This window comes from Ambystoma mexicanum, chromosome 11 (assembly GCF_040938575.1).
Source record: "Ambystoma mexicanum isolate Mex_15411 chromosome 11, UKY_AmexF1_1, whole genome shotgun sequence".
Classification (NCBI taxonomy): Eukaryota; Metazoa; Chordata; class Amphibia; order Caudata; family Ambystomatidae; genus Ambystoma; species Ambystoma mexicanum.
Window position 1 is genome coordinate 157,036,238 of NC_090934.1, and position 17,349 is coordinate 157,053,586.

At 45.1% G+C, this 17,349-nt stretch overlaps 1 protein-coding gene across 2 annotated transcripts in view; it reads right to left on the minus strand.

The window, feature by feature from the left end:
- MYOM3 (myomesin 3) overlaps positions 1–7,651 on the minus strand; it is a 450,074-nt gene extending 442,423 nt beyond the window's left edge. The window contains exon 1 of one of the 2 annotated variants that reach the window (XM_069622682.1): positions 7,529–7,651. The gene's annotated coding sequence lies outside the window, so the exon portion shown is untranslated. The remainder of the gene's footprint in view (positions 1–7,528) is intronic. The other variant, XM_069622681.1, reaches the window with a different exon arrangement.
- Between the last annotated feature and the right edge of the window lie 9,698 nt (positions 7,652–17,349).

Genomic DNA, 17,349 nt, shown 5'->3' on the forward strand with positions numbered 1-17,349 from the left:
ACTATCTAAAAAGAGGAAACCTTCTGAACATTACAAAAAATACACACAGAAAAGTGCTTCGTCCATGGTGCCATGAAATGCCCACATAAGAAATAAAAAGTCACAATTGAGTAAACATGCACACACCAAATACACAGACTAAGATAGCTCTCTGCACAGTAGCAACCCTGAAGTTGCATGTCAAGTGCTATTGTGGACTACACCTACTTTCCCTATATGATATGATATGATAGTATAGTATGATATATGATATGATAGTTTATTTATATAGCGCCTATACACAATGTGTTTCAATGCGCTTCAAGGCAAGGGAGGGAACAAGGGAAAATACAATGACATTCTTACAGGCCATGAAGAGTAAGGTTGCGAAATTAACTATAATACTCGGCCTGATGACATTTCAGATAGTGCAAGAGCTAAGACATAGATAAGGGAGGGAGGGGGAGAGTGGGAAGGAAATGGAAACAGAGAGGCGACTACCGTACTAGGCCTGACTAGGCCCTATGTAATGAATCAATGTTCCACTCCTCATTAGCTGCATGTGGTGGTCGTTCTCACAAATTCCTAATTTTGAATAGATGATTGGGAGAGGCAAACAGTGTTCACGAGCCCCGGGGTCGCAGATTGAATGCCTGGATTCCAAGGCAACCGCTACCCCTGGTTACCCCTAAAAGGTGGTCATGGAATCGACCTTGTGATGGATTGCACACCCCCCTGACACCCCTGCAAACAGACGTAGGAGGATGTGGTCCGTTTCTGTGCTTTTTAAAGCCCAGCGCATTTCTGAACATGGGATGCACTTAAGAATGTTCAGAAATGCCCCCTGTGCTGTGCAAACATGCAAAGGGGGCACGAAAGAGCATTTGAATGCATACATCCATTATGCATGCATTGAAATGCCCTTTGACAACGTGCAACATCTTTTTTGGCACAAATGATGAGTTGCGCTAGCCCACCTGATCATTTGTGCCAATTTATCTTTGATGATTCAGCTCTGAAATTGAATTTTCGGATGCTAATTTGCTCTCATGTCTACTCTAGATTGCTTTAATATTCGTATTAAATCTGCTTTAAATTAAGTCAGGATATATGCGGCTTGTAAACCTTTCTGGGAAAAGATCTGTAGCTATGATATAGCCTATCATTAATTAATGACGATGCACGTAGCTATTTGCGATGACAATACATACCAGTGGATCCAAAAAAGAATTGAAATCTAACAGAAATATATATGGACGATGTTTAGTATTGCCAGAAGGCTGATCATGACGGAAATCAAGCAAGATACTAGGGAAAGGGAGCATATGATCTAATCAGGGAAAAAGTCCTCTGGAGATATCCGATATCCGCTCTCACTGCCAACCTTCTGATGAGGAGAACCGAAATAAGATGACGGCATCTGTCAGCAAGCTTGATTTGTGTGTGTTCGGAAGACTGTCGGGTGATCCCCACTGCTCTTTATATGTGCTGTGATGGATCAAATGGGGACACTGGTTTGGTGGTGTCCCGCTCCGCAGCTTCACCAAGGCCGGCCCAAAGGAACACATGTTACAAGAGGTTTGGTGTAAGCAATGACAGTTGATACTGACGCAGCGTGATTACATTATTTAAAGAGACCAAATTCTAATGAAGTTCTGGTTGCAAAGCTTACAACCACAATAGGACAAATGCAGTTGATGCGAAGCGACTGGGGCACACCATCAAAGCAGTCACATGGGAAAAGCTGAACAATTCCTCCTGAAAGTTTTTATAAATATCAAGGACAGAAATTTCGGATGCTTTCTATGAGGGTTCATTGAGTTCTCACTCTGAAAAAAGTTATTTGCGAAATAGAAGAGATGAACTGCGATTTGGCACCGGTAATTACAAATGTTGGTAAACATTAAAATGACCATTATTTGAATATGTTTCTAAATAATATTCTGCATTAAATTTGTAAGCCAAAATGTAATAGTTGATACTATTTTCATTCATAATAGAAGATGAAGGGAATATTTTTCTAAATCCTAATGGGATTAAGATATCATGGATTTCTGGAAAAAACATATTAACCTGGGTAGGTTAAGAAAATGAGTGTGGAGGGAGTTAGGTGATAAGCATGCACGCAGTGGCCCTTTCTCCCCCGGGGTCTCACTGCAGCCGCCCAACGCCTTAAAGTAAACATATTGGCCCTCATTACGAGTTCGGCGGTAACCATGCCGCTATTGGCGGCATGGCTGCTGCCGAAATCGCGTCGGGGTCCGGGTCCTCGGAATGAGGACTTACCGGGCCATTCTGAGTTCGGAAGGCCCGGTAATTCCTCCCTCCAAGGACCCGGACACGGTCCTTCCCCATTCCCATTTCAGCCCCCATAGGGCTGAATGGGAATGGGAGAGGGAGCAAACAACGGGCCATTACGAGATGGCCCGTTGTTTGCTCCCTCTTCCCCTTGCGGGACCCGGTAAGCACACCTGGTTTTCCCAGGCGTTGCTTCCTGGGTCCCGCGAGGGGACCTCGTAATGCGGTGGTACGGAGTGAACGGCGCCGGCACCTTTTACGGCGCCGTTCACTCCGTACCGCCAGGGTCGTAATGAGGCCCATTGTCTGGTGTAATTTACAGTTCATCAGATGCTGAATGTGACTTTGAGCATTAGCAGACCGCGATCACGGTCAGAAAGCACCAATGGCTATACGATTTTACTAAAGTTGGGCCAGCTTCTTCCTCCGTCATGGAGGTGGAGCCTTCAGAGGAATAAAGGGATAAAAGACCCGGTTGGGGCTCCCAACGCAACCTGATGACCGAACACAGTCCCACCCAATGTTGTTGCTGGAGATGAGATCCATCGGCGACACCCTGGCTGCCATGGTGGACCATGCGGCACTGAAGCTGGATCACATGCAGATAGGGGTAGTTTCAGGGGCAGATTGGGGAGAAAGATTACAATAGGGACTAGGGGGGTATGTTAATTGATGAGAGAGGAACACCATGGGTGAAAGGAGCAGAAAAGGATACAAAGGAGCCCAAAAAAAGGATGTGCTGGTGATGCAATCGAGCTTTTTATTTGGGGCAAATGAGCAAGGGGACCAAAACCATTGGGGGCCGAAATGTCCACTGTGGTGGGGAGGGACCACAGGTGAGGCATGCAGGGCACACGAGGAGTGCTCAAGAGGGCCCTTGGTGGGGTTTAAATAGCATTCAGAGGGGCCAGGATTCACATAGAAGGGTACAGGAATCACTGGCAGGTGCCTAATCACTGACAACTGGGAGGGACCAGTTTGCAATGGGGAAACAAGGGAGCTCTAGGGGTTGCTAGGGGACACAATCAGCACTAGGAGGGATGCACAATGCAATGGAAGCGACTGAATCAGGGAATGGGCACAGAGGGTGTGCTGAAATACGCTGTGTGATCACTGGCAGCAGTGACCGAGCACACATCCATTCAGTGGTAGAATAACCAGCTGTGGGTCTATTGGGAAATCAGAAGGACACCTTTAGCGAAAAGATGATGTCAACACACATATATAGTCTAGAATGATGTGGATGTAGTTAAACTTCAGAGTGTGTATATCCACAGGTGATCATTATGTCTCATTGATTTTACTGTAGATCTGCTGCAATGGGACCCACCAGCAAAGACATTAGAAAAGATCCTGCCTAGCACCATCAAAGGAGATTCTGAATCCTACTCCTCGATTGGGGGTAGGTGCATATTTCTAATTACCTGATAGAGTCTGCAGATACGCAGTTCTGGTGATCTATCTAGGCAGAGGGCCGGGCTGAGGGCACGCAACCCCCGAAGAAAATAAGGACATTATCATTCATGGAGGCCAAGGTAGAATCATTTCCTCTTCCTCTGATAAAGTCCTGTGCTTCACGCAAAGTTGGCCGTGAGGTAGTTCGCAGAAGCAAGATCAGTGGGCTGTGACAACAGCATGCTAGGATGCTCCGAGTATGGCAATGCATGCCAAGATGGAAGGAATATGGGCTATCAAGACCGCTCTAATTCAGAAGACTAACACAATACCTGCAGAAATAGGGCGGCAAGAGGGGTTACTTTAATGCCCATGCCAATTCATCTAGGCGACAGCAACCAAACCAATAGGTTATAAGCCAATTTCATTACATGCATTTATTCAGCCTGTATTTTTCTAATCCCACCCTGATCTTTATTATTTATCATTAATTATAGATGACATATAAAGCACCCACAGCAATATATACGCCACTCCTATTTTACTGGGCTGAAAAAGAGAAGGTTCTGAGGTTATTTTAAGAAAGAGGAGTCAAATATTATCACGTTTTCTCCTCTGTACGGGTGGGCGTTATATTAAGCTTGAAGGTTATTATTTTGGTTTCATGTTATTTACACTTTTATACAACACTGGCCCCTAACCAGAGTGTTTTGGAGTGCCTTTATAGTGGCACATGCCATCACAAAAGGTAACTTTAGGTAATTTAGAGGGGTGCCCGTAGATTTGATTGAAAGATTTTACACATAGCTTAATGAACCCAAGACAGACATTTTCCAAGGCTGCCAGAACACTATATACCTGGTTTGTCGGTCTTGGGTTGATTAAGCTATCCATAAAATAGCACTGCCCTCATAGACGAAGACAATTTCCTGGAGAAAAAAGTTTGCATTTCAGTTCATTTGCATACCCACAATACCTTGCTATTGTGGCTCAGGACTGGAGGTGAACTTCCAGCAATGGCTACTAGGTGGCGTTGTGGAATGTGTGACTTGGGTCAAATGAACTTTCCTACTTTCACCTTTCAGTTGAAAGGGCTTTTTCTTCAAGCATTTTTAAAAACCCACCATAACTTTCTTGGCGTTATTGTACAGGTCTATTTCTTCATGGCATTGGTGTGAAAGGCCAAACCAAAGATCCCTGGACGTACAATGCTTGAAGGAGTTTGGTGACACTGTCCTCGCCTGAAACCTCAAGACCCTCATCCCCCAAATATGCCTAGCAACAACTGAAGATGTCAAGTGGAGGTATTATTGGAACACATTCTTCGGGTGAGTGCAGTTCTGGTGCAAGATGAAAGCACTCAGCTGGCAGCTGCTTCAGCCCGGTGATGTTCACGGTGATGTTAACGGTCACAGGCACAGCGAATAAAGCAAGACACACGGATAATGTATTTATCCCCCATGCATCTTGTATGTGTGGGGGGAAGCGACTCGGGGAACGCCTGCTTTGCTTCACATCAGAGGACTGGGAAATGGGGGAGAGGATTGCATGGCGGGGTGTTGCTATCAGGAATAAGGTTCTGGCTTCATAAAGTACAGTGGTACGGGTGTCCCACAGGGGGAGGTCCCACCAGACGTTTCCCGATTCCAGACAACATCAAACATTGGCCTGCCCCCCTTCATCTCAGTGGCTCAGCATGGAAGACGTGCATGGAACGGAGATCACACAGCCAATCCGCTGCCATTTACGATTTGCCGAGCAGCCCCTTGACACCAAAGGCCCAACTAATACAGGGATACAAGAGATCTGGCAGAGCTTAAGCTATCTCTAGCCAGAAACAAAATAATTTTGAAAAGATATGGAAAGATGGCAGTCACTGTAAGGGTTTTTATTTTTCTGTTAATCTCCTTCACTGGGGGGGGGTCTCATAGATGTCAACACTAGTCTGATACAGTGCCTTGCTCCGGTTTCACCCAGGACAACATGGTGTTAACCTGAGGCTGTCAGGGAAGGGCTTATGCAACATATGTGGGATATGATCTCACAGGCTGACACATGTCGCCGTCTTATCATTGCTTGCACTGCTCAAGGGGGGGCCTTGAACTATCTCCTGCCCTTCGGATTACTAAATGTATAGCCAGTTTTTGCAAAAGACATACAGCCCCTACGAGTTCAGCGTTGTGGCCAAAAGCAGTGGTTACCACTGCATTAGGGCGGCATCACGTTGGGTAAGGCAGAGGAAACAATTCCATCACAATGATGGAGGTCATTCACTGCCTTACGCCCCAAAACAGCCAAATCTGCAGTATTACCACCGGTGGATTTACCGCTGAGATACCACCAAACTCGTAGTGGGGTAGACAGAGGGGAAAACAACCAGTAGTGGAGAAAACAGAGGTAGAAACAAAAATAGAGTAGCAAAAAATGTGACGTGGCAGGTAAAATATATACAATATTTTCACTAATACGTGAGTTTATAGATGGACATGTGTGTGATTGCTGAATTTAGAACATGAGTTATATTAGTGGAGTGCAGACCTAGCTTCGGGGAGCAACAGAGAGTTGTAAGTCCTCAGGGGTTGTGCTCCTTGGATGGATCTCCATGGAACAGTCTTTACTACCCAGCATTTATTGCTGTAGGCAATCATTAACATTTACTGATAGCGGAACATGTGTTCAAAGGGAGCGTGAGAGTGGCACCGTGGAGTGGGCTTTAAAGGTGGGTGGCAAGGAACAATGCTGGGCTGGGTGCTGTGGGGGAGGGAGGGGTTATCGAGTACAGGGTGTAAAGAATGCGCTCTCCAAGAGGATCTCAGCTGCCTCTCTCTCTCTCTCTCTCTCTCTCTCCTCTCTCTCTCTCTCTCTCTCTCTCTCTCTCTCTCTCTCTCCCTCTCTCCCTCTCTCCCTCCTTTCAGTGCACTCCTCTCCAAGCCGGAGTGGGCTGCTCTGATTGCTGTGCACTAATGATTAATTACAGCAGTGGTTGTGATTGGCTGGAGCGTTATAAGACGCATACGCATTCGATTAAATCAGAGACCAAGGAAGCAAGAATAAAACCGTGTATTTTCTGAGCACTTGAGCAACACACTGCAAAACAGATAGAACACAGATAGAACAAACACTTACATGTAAGTGGTAGTGCTAAAGTAGGCGTGCATGTGATCAGTACAGTTTGTGTTTAAATAGTACAATGAAATGACGTTTTCTCTCCACTTTTTCCTTCTCACTTTTCTCCTTCTCATGCCTCCCAGAGCATCTTACCCATCCTTCCCCCACATGCCAACGATATACCCGACTTTGCCCCTCCGAACCACTATGGAATGTTCTCTCATACTCCACCTTTGCCTCACTGATAGTCAAGCAAAGCGCTTTGAAGTCATGAACTATGGCAGTACGTGATATACAAATGCAAGATAACACCACACAATGAACTGCACACTCGAGTGATGCGAAAATCACAATGTGCTACATACAATACTGTCAAATTCAAGATCCTGGCACACAAAGACTCCTTTTCCAGACTTTCAAATACCAACTTCAGCATCTCCAACTCTAAGCACTTCCACTTAGATAACCAAATAGTTAATTTAACACATTTCAACTGCCTCCAATTTGTGATTTTACTGACACACAAAATAGGCAAACGTGATTATATGTGTGATCGTTTTTAAAATGTATTAGTTAAGTGGTTGGTTCTTAGTTGAAATTCAACAGCCAACGACAGCATACATTTCAGATTTATTAAAAAGAAAATAAAAGCAGTTGTCAATTAAAGCTTTGCATGCTCTCATCCAAAAAGTTCGGATGTACCCTTAACTGTTCCTTTGCAGAAGGAAGTCTAATTGTGGGTACTTACCGGCGCTTCGGGAGGCTCGGAGGAGAAGGCACCGTGGCGGAGGAGGGAGAGAGAGAGTGAAAGACAAAGGCTTCCCCCCAGGCCCTGCCCCAGCCACCATCAGCGATGACTGGTCCAGGGAGGAATGCGCTTCCCAGAGGCTGCCACTTGAGAGCGTTAAATATAGCCCCGCATGAGGCTTCATGGCATTACAGGGACGTTTATCAGCTGTGCTGGCGTGTAGTGACTGCGTGTGCCCCAGCATGCAACTGGGAACTCTAGTGTGTACCAGGGGCTATTTGATAGCAACAGCCATGTACAATGAAGGGATGCCCGCCGCATATCTGTGCCTCTCTGTCCCCCCACCCCCTCTGTATACCTGTTCTGTTGTTACCTCTGAAAAGTGCTCCTTTATGCATCTGTACTCTTGTATACCTCTGTAAAGTGCTCCGTTATGTATTTGTGCTGTTACCTCTGTAAAGTGCTCCGTTATGTCTGGACTTTTGCATACCTCTGTAAAGCACTCCGTTATGCATCTATACTGTTGCATACCTCTGTAAAGCGCTCTGTCATGCATCTATACTGTTGTAAACCTTTGTAAAGCATTCCGTTATGCATCTGTACTGTTGTATACGTCTGTAAAGCACTCCGTTATGCATTTGTACTGTTGTAAACCTCTGTAAAGCGCTCCGTTATGCATCTGTACTGTTGTATACCTCTGCAAAGCGCTCCATTATGCATCTATACTGTTGTAAACCTCTGTAAAGCGCTCCGTTATGCATCAGTACTGTTGTATACCGCTCCATTATGCATCTATACTGTTGTAAACCTCTGTAAAGCGCTCCGTTATGCATCTGTACTGTTGTATACGTCTGTAAAGCACTCTGTTATGCATTTGTACTGTTGTAAACCTCTGTAAAGCGCTCCGTTATGCATCTGTACTGTTGTATACCTCTGTAAAGCGCTCCATTATGCATCTATACTGTTGTAAACCTCTGTAAAGCGCTCCGTTATGCATCAGTACTGTTGTATACCGCTCCATTATGCATCTATACTGTTGTAAACCTCTGTAAAGCGCTCCGTTATACATCGGTACTGTTGTATACCTCTGTAAAGCGCTCCATTATGCATTTGTACTGTTGTATACCTCTGTAAAGCACTCCGTTATGCATTTTTACTGTTGTAAACCTCTGTAAAGCGCGCCGTTATGCATCTATACTGTTGGAAACCTCTGTAAAGCGCTCCGTTATGCATTTGTACTGTTGTATACCTCTGTAAAGCGCTCCGTTATGTATCTATACTGTTGCATACCTCTGTAAAGCGCTCTGTCATGCATCTATACTGTTGTAAACCTTTGTAAAGCATTCCGTTATGCATCTGTACTGTTGTATACGTCTGTAAAGCACTCCGTTATGCATTTGTACTGTTGTAAACCTCTGTAAAGCGCTCCGTTATGCATCTGTACTGTTGTATACCTCTGCAAAGCGCTCCATTATGCATCTATACTGTTGTAAACCTCTGTAAAGCGCTCCGTTATGCATCAGTACTGTTGTATACCGCTCCATTATGCATCTATACTGTTGTAAACCTCTGTAAAGCGCTCCGTTATGCATCTGTACTGTTGTATACGTCTGTAAAGCACTCTGTTATGCATTTGTACTGTTGTAAACCTCTGTAAAGCGCTCCGTTATGCATCTGTACTGTTGTATACCTCTGTAAAGCGCTCCATTATGCATCTATACTGTTGTAAACCTCTGTAAAGCGCTCCGTTATGCATCAGTACTGTTGTATACCGCTCCATTATGCATCTATACTGTTGTAAACCTCTGTAAAGCGCTCCGTTATGCATCAGTACTGTTGTATACCGCTCCATTATGCATCTATACTGTTGTAAACCTCTGTAAAGCACTCCGTTATGCATTTTTACTGTTGTAAACCTCTGTAAAGCGCGCCGTTATGCATCTATACTGTTGGAAACCTCTGTAAAGCGCTCCGTTATGCATTTGTACTGTTGTATACCTCTGTAAAGCGCTCCGTTATGTATCTGTCCTGTTGTAAACCTCTGTAAAGTGCTCCGTTATACATCTGTACTGTTGTATACCTCTGTAAAGCGCTCTGTGTTTCTCGAAGCTAGCTCTGTGCTCAATAAATATCATAAAAATTATAATTAAAAAATGGTATCTCACTGGAGAATGAGAGCATCAGATAGAAAAACTAATGTGATTCATCCAGGGACTATTCCTGGCCCACATTTATATGCAAGCGGGGTAGGGCTGCAAGGGGGCTCAGTAAGTGGCAACAAGGGGTGCACAGTACCACAAGTCCCAGAAGGCACATGAAACCAGCACTGGCAAAGCCAATAGGGTCTGGCTTTGCAAATGTAGACGGTACGAAGTCTCTCCTCTAGATATACCCTTGAAGGGAATTCACAGTGCTCACGCTTCAAAATGTCTGCCAGATTGCCAAGCCTTTTCCCTCTATAGCCTTACTTCTATTTTAATGTCTCTGACCAGCACCTGTCATGCATGTTGCAAAAATCAACCAGGTCTCATTTTCATACCCATGAATCCCTCTGCGGTGCTGATGTTATCGCGTCATTGTTTCTCGACCACGCGCTCAGAGGCACAGTTTAGCAAAAGTATCCATACAGGAAATGAGCAGAAATCAGTGTACCCCGCCGCTGCTGCTCGTCTGTGATTACCATGGCGCAGGAGGTGGGCGTTGTGTAGCGCCGTAGACAAGTTCAGAAGAATGGAACCAGCCCGTCATGCATTTCTGCGTGACGAGGAAGAAGAGCTGGCAGGTGGCGCGGAGCCATGAGGGGCCAGGGTTCTGGAGGAGGGGGTGTACAGGAGCTGGGTGACAGGGTAGAACTCAAGGCGGAAGTGGTTGGCTGATAATACCAGTTACAGCCCTCCCCATGGCTTGAATGCCTCAGTACTCAAGCATCAATTTGTCTGTGTGTTCTCCCTCTCGTTATTACTATAGTTTGGCATACTTTTTGCTGAGAACACAGAATGCATTTACAGCCTGTTGCAATCCCGCCCCCCTCCCCCCGCCACAGGGGAATTACCCCTTTCTCGTTGCTTTAACACCTTCTCAGAGTGATGGATAAGTGGAAGGATTTTAATCAGTCGGGTGTGCTGAGTCCACCCTGGGCACGCACAGCTGTGCAAAACGGGCAGAGTCAAGCGTACGGTGCGTACCTCTGTACAAGCAGAATCCAGTATGACGTTGCCTCCCGTCCTCTCCTCGTTGTCCAGTGCTTGCATGAATTACCATTAAGATTCCCGCAAGCGGCTCCGCAGCATCGCTAAAGGCGCTTGCCTATCTCGAGTCACTTAGCATGGCCTGGTGGGCATTTTAACCAGACATAGCGGTCGATCGCCCCGGCAGGGGTTGCTTGACCAAAACTTAAATGACAAAGAAGAATTCAACACATTATTTTCATCCCTAGGTATTTGATTAAGACATATTGGGGGTCATCAGAAGTTGGGCGGAACGGTAAAAATACAGCGGTAACGCTATTACTGCTGCATTTGCGCACGGCCCATCTATGAGTTGGGAGGAAAGTTGGCAGATTTACCCCCTGCTCAGAGCTGGAGGTAAATCGGCCGACTTTCTGTACATTTTCGGTGCAATTACCATGATGCTATTAGTACCCGAACATTCTCCCAATGGACCCAGTGTAAATGGGGACTTACCGCCCCTCCACAACTCAGGATCTGGCGCAAATAGCTATTTGCGTGGGCGGTATCCTGGTGGAATTACCGCCGGGCTACCGCCCACTCGTGATGAGGCCCATTGCATGCAGGGGTGGTCTGGGAACCAAAAGAGGCCCTGGAAATAATGTTCAAAGTGGCCCCATATTACACATTTTCAGCCAGCCCAACCCTTTTACTATAGGAATATTTGGAAATACCACTCATAAGAGGCCCAGGGTGCACTGGCCTACCGGCAAATCTCCAGAGTTCCCTAAAGGCCAGTCCACCCCTGATTGCATGTCTGAGTATCTTTCATTTCCACAGATTCCCTTCATTTCCTTTCAGTCACCCCAGCTTCTGCGCACTATGCAGGGTGCCCTTAAACCTTTTGCGACAAATCTGTCTCACACCTTATTGTAAAAACCTGCATTTTGAAAATGTTCTAATTTATTATGCAAATAAATACTTAAACTCGGATTCACTACATCATTCCAAATAATTAGACTACCAAATCACCATGAACGGCTTTCGTATAAGCCGTGACACCATACAAGCCCCCATGACCTAGCAAGAATGGCAACTCTCTTAGTAAGCTGTCAAACCTAAAAGGCTAAATGATGGATAGAGTTTCGGGGGCTGAGAAGGTGGATATATTTAGATTCGAGTGTTGGCATTAGTTTGATCGATGTCAGCGAGGGATTAACTCTATTCTGTGGTCTAGAGGACTATTATTTCTAATGAGCCGGTCTCTGCAAGGCCCGCTTTGCCTCTCTGGTTCCTAGCGGTGTGGCTAGCATAGCATGAATAGATCCCGGCCCAGAGGCCTAGCCAGGATTGTCTAACATATGGGGCCTGAAGCTAATGGTAGTTGGGCTCACTGCAGTGACATTAACATCTGTAAACGCCCACACAGTGCTGCTGAGTGGGCATTCAGAGATTTTGGGTGGGCCTTGCCCGCTCAGGCCCTACCCTGTCCACGCCTCTGAGACCGCTGCCTGTGGATTGTAAAAAAGCATGATCTATCAGGTGACAAGTGAGGAGGGACACAAAGCTTGTAGGTGTTGTTATTTACCCGCCATTTGACATGCTAATCGATGTGGCCATTCCCACCCACTACCTGCCCCTCCCTGCCCAAAAGTCATCCTCCTGGGATCTCTTTGAACTAGCCCTGTCAAGCAGTAACATCAAACCTTGACCTGCCAGTTTTCTTTCTAAGCAGTCTGCTGAGAGCTGGTGGCCTAATTGCAGCTGTAAATGAGCTACTGGTGTAATAAAAAGCAGGGGGCCTTCAGGAACTTAATTTAGATCTGTGTCTTACAATGAAGGCCTATTCAAAACAAGAATTGACAAAGACCATAGTTCCGGGTTGTGTACAAGTATCAGAAATGTGCCAGGCACTGCTATCATTTGCCCAGGTAATTGCAACATGTTTCAGTTGCAGTGCCTGTGAAATGCCTATCCCATACCCACAGCTATAAAGTTCTTTGACCTTGCTGGGTCCTGCAGTTTACCCTGGTTCCATGAGGCCCTCCATTGTAAAGATTTCCGAATTCTAGTTTGCTTCCTTCCCTTGGTACAGAGGAGGGAGGTTTTGGTCGTGTTCTTGGTTTTCATTGCTCCTTTCCAGGCTGGTTTCGAGGTGGCTTTGGTTTGTATTTGATTTTTCTCTGCTCCTTTCCTGTCCTGGCTGGGTAGAGGTATTTTGGCCTTGTTCCAGGCTTTCACTGCCCATTTCCTTTCCTTTGCTGGCTGAGTAGGAGATAGTTTGGCCTTGTATTTAGGTTTTTCCTGCTCCTTTCCTTCCCTGTTTTTTTGTTTTTTCTCTGTTCCGTCCTTTCCTTTCCTGTTTGGGAAGAAGGAGGTTTGGGCATTCTACTTATTTTCCTCGGCACACCATTTGTGTTTGTTCTGGGTGTTGGGCGTTCTTTCAATGGAAATGGGGTTTTGGCTTGTATTTTGGTTTGTTCTGCCTATGAACATTGTCAAACTGTTTGGGGTTGGATCCTGGTTTCCCTCTTGCTCTGTGCCATTGGTTTCTTCTTAATTGTTAGATGTGCTGTGCTCTTTCAATTGGAAGGAGGAGGGTCTGGCTTGTATTTGGGTTTCTCGGCTTCTGTTCCTTGTCACACTGTTTGGGATGGTTCTTGGATTATCTCTTACTCTTCTCCAATGGTTCCTTCTTAACTGTTAGGTGTGTTATGCTCTTTTGATTCCTCTCCTGTATCTGTGTCAATGCCTATGCTTTCTTCTCTATCCCGTGAGGACTACTCCTGCTTGCCCCTTGTCAAGTTGTGTGTCTTTGGTTATTCTCCCTTTGCTATTGTAGACTCTGGGGGTTCCTGTTTTGATCTCCAGGCTTGAAGGCCATCGCTGTTATTGAAGGCAGTGTTTCTTGTTTATGTGAATATTGTTTAAAGTTTCCTTAGATCATGCCATCAATATCATCAGCTCACAGACCCAGTCATTGCTAGTCCTATGTGTGGACTTAGTGCTGAAAGTAAGTACAACATAATTTTACTTGTGGAGTTTGCAAACCGTCTATGTAATCATAAGGCACTTCCAAGCACTTACTCCAGATCCCCGGTCATCATATTTGAATAACCTTCTTCTTACGAAGCCTAGGTGTTATTGTGGGTGCATCAGCACATGTTCTTTGATGCAGTTTACTCCCTGTGTGATCTTGTGCACATATGCCTTGCCAATATTCTCTGCTTTGTGTCTTCCCTTAACAATGATTAGCCCCTGATTTACCTTATTCTGGTGGGGGTCCCATCAAGAGAAGTTCCACCCTGGGATTGTAATGCCTAACCAATGCTTCAGATAACAAGTACTAGATAAACACATGATTGTGGGTGGGTTGTAAAGGTGGGTAGAGTACCCCGAAATAATCCAAAAGTAATAAAACAGTAATCAAAAATAAAGTGCACAAATTGCATGAAAAAAACTGCTTTTTATTTGCAAAATACGGCTGGGAGAATCAGACAGCTCTGTGGAACTGAACCGAGGCCATCCCGACACACCCACTTGGGGCTACAATATTTAAAGCAGGAAACTGCAAAATTAACATATTCTACAAATGCAACATCTATTCTAATTCGAACATTTGCATTGGCTATTCGTCATTGTTATGTTAGGCAAATGTATAGAGCGCGGCTTTCACCCGAAAGGCAACATGGCGCTTTGGAGAACCAGTAAGAAATGACTGAAGCATAAACAATCGCTGTTACTGAAATAGAATGGTTTTGAGTTAACGCCAGAAAACCAAATGATCAATAATACTACAAAGTTTCTGGGGAAGCCAATTCCATAGAAGTGCAGCTGCAACAGAGAAGTCTCTGCCTCGTAGTCTAGCTCGGTGGAACCTAGGGACAGATATACACAAATCCCCAGAGGAGCGAAGAGGACGTGCCAGCACATATCAGCAGAAGTGTTTCTGCAGATAGCCTGGACCATGGCCATTTGTGGCATGATGAACTAGGCACACAGCCCTGAACTCAATTCTCTGAGCCACTGGAAGCCAGTGGAGGCTATGCCTTACCATCGTAATATGACCACAAGGAGCCGGGCCAAGAGCTGCCCGTGTGGCCGTATTCTGCAGCACTTGTTGTTGGTCCAAGTGAAAAGCCGGCTGAGGCAGACATAAGGCGTTAAAATAGTCAAGAGCGCGCAGCACCAGCGTGGCCACCACAGGAGCTTGCAAAGACGTGGGAAGAAATAGAAGCACTCTCTGCAAGACTTTCAGTTTATAGTGGACTTGTTGGCAAACTGCGTGAACCTGTGTCTCCATAGAAAGGGTATTCAATATCTGAACAACCACATTTTCCACATTTGACACAAACTGAGGAAAGGGGTCTAAAGATGCGGGCCAGTACTCCAGTGTCCATATAGAGGCAGCAGATGTCTGCACCACAATTAAAACCTTGGTTTTCTTGCCATTCATTTTCTGCCAATTTTGACTCATTCAGTCCCCCACTGCTTTTAGACAGATATTGAGATTGGCTGCTCCTGCTGGATCTTCCAGTTTAAGTGGAACAATGATCTGTGTATCATCAGCATACATATAGCCACACAGACCAAAAGACTGGATGAGATAGGCGAGTGGCTGGACATATATATTAAAGAGAATAGACAAGAGTGCAGACCTCTGGGGTACACCACAAGAAAGTGTGCAAGATGATGACATAAAAGGCTGCAAAGAGAGAATTTGTGAACGGTCAGTCAAAAAAAAACTTAAACCAGTCCAGCACTCCACCAGAAATGCCTGCCAATGACAACCTATAAAGAAGGATGGTAAGATCCGTAGTATCGAAGGCAGCCGACAAATCCAATAGTATCGGGATGTCTCCTCCACCATGGTCAGCTAGTTTGGCCAAATCATCCATAACCGAAACCAAGACTGATTCGGTGGCCCGGCCAGGTCTAAAACCTGACTGGAACAGATTGAACAAAAAAGAGCTTTGCAAATAGGAGCGCAGCATAGGGGTGACTCATGATCCCAACTGCTTTATTAAATAGGGAAGCAGGAAGATGGGGCGATAGCTAGATGGAAGTGAAGGGGTTAACAAAATCTTCTTGAGAAGAGGAATCACCATTGCATGCTTTAATGAAGCAGAAATTGAACCTGAAAGAAAAGAGTAATTAACCGCATTGATGCCTAGAGACGCAATATCAACTATCACTTGTTTCAGGACATTCAGAGGGATAGAATCCATAGAAGAGGTTGACTTAAGCTTCCGAGTAGCTACAATGATATCATCTAGATCTGCCAAGGAAAAGGAAGACCATGAAGAAGAACTTATGGGAGCTGCATTTAGGTTAAGACCATCAGCATGTAAACTAGGCACAGATGTAGCAATGGTTTGGCGAATAAGAGTATTCTCTTCAATAAAAATAAACAGATAATGCTTCACAGAAGGACTGGGTGGAGGGGGAACTACTGGAAGATTGTGGTGAAACAGATAGCTCTCTAACCACTTGAAAAAAGTACTCTAGGTTGATTTAGGGCCTGCGTGATTTGGTCCAAGAAAAAGGATTGTTTAGCTTTGGTAATGGCCTGCTTGTAGATGATCGCAGCCTTAAGAAAATTAGACCTAGCAAGAGGGGACTAATCAATTTGCCACTTTCTTTCCGCTGTCTGTGAAGCTGACGTAACTCGACCAAATGGGAGGCAAAGCATGGCTCAGAGGGACGTGTGCGAGCTTTAGAAAGCTTTAGCGCAGCTAGCAAGCCGGCAGTGGTCTGAAAAGCTGACATTACTGAGATAGATTCATGTTTTCTGTATCACAAAGTGAGGTCACTTTAGCTGAAATGAGAGAGGGGCAGACTGCGGTGCATCTACGTCGCAGTAATAGAGGTTGAATCCTGGGCTCAGCGCGGACTGAGCGATTAATTTCAAATGGTAGAACCAAGTGGTCAGTCCATAGAACCTCATATGGTGATAGAGATGTAGTTATAGAAGAGGTAGAAAACACAAGATCCAACAGATTACCTCGCACACCGGTCGGGCTCTGAATGTGCTCTAAGAGGTCTAAATCATTCATGGCCTGTAGAAAACTCTCAGTCCTTAATGGCACAATTTGTAAAGATGGCAAATTAAAATCACCTAAAATCAATAGGTCTGAATGCAGTTGCTTAAGATCAGCGACAAGGTCTAGAAACTGTACCATCCTGAATAGGGGGAAGATAGACTAATAAAGCATGCACAGTCTGGATGGGGGAAAACTAATACATAAAAACAGTGCCTCCATTTGAACCTCATACTGGAGTGTTACTAAAACATAGATCAGGATAGTTCCAAAAATAACAGCTACGACACCTCCCGGGTGGACAGATTTTCTGTCCACACGCAGAATATTGTATTCAGATGGCATTAAGTCCCTAAAGAATACTATACATTAAACAATATGATTGTAGTTTCCTTTCTCTTGACCATCAAAATATCACCCCTCGAACATGAAATAATTTCATAGTCAGCACATAACAGATCATTTTAATTGGTTGGCCCTCTTCATGGTGTAATTGATAAAAAAAAAGCTCTACGCTAATTGGACAGCGACACCTGAGACAGCTCGGGCTGTAGCATCTCACCGAGGCGAACCAACCATGTAGTGAATGGAAATCAGTGAGTTCAAAACCGTA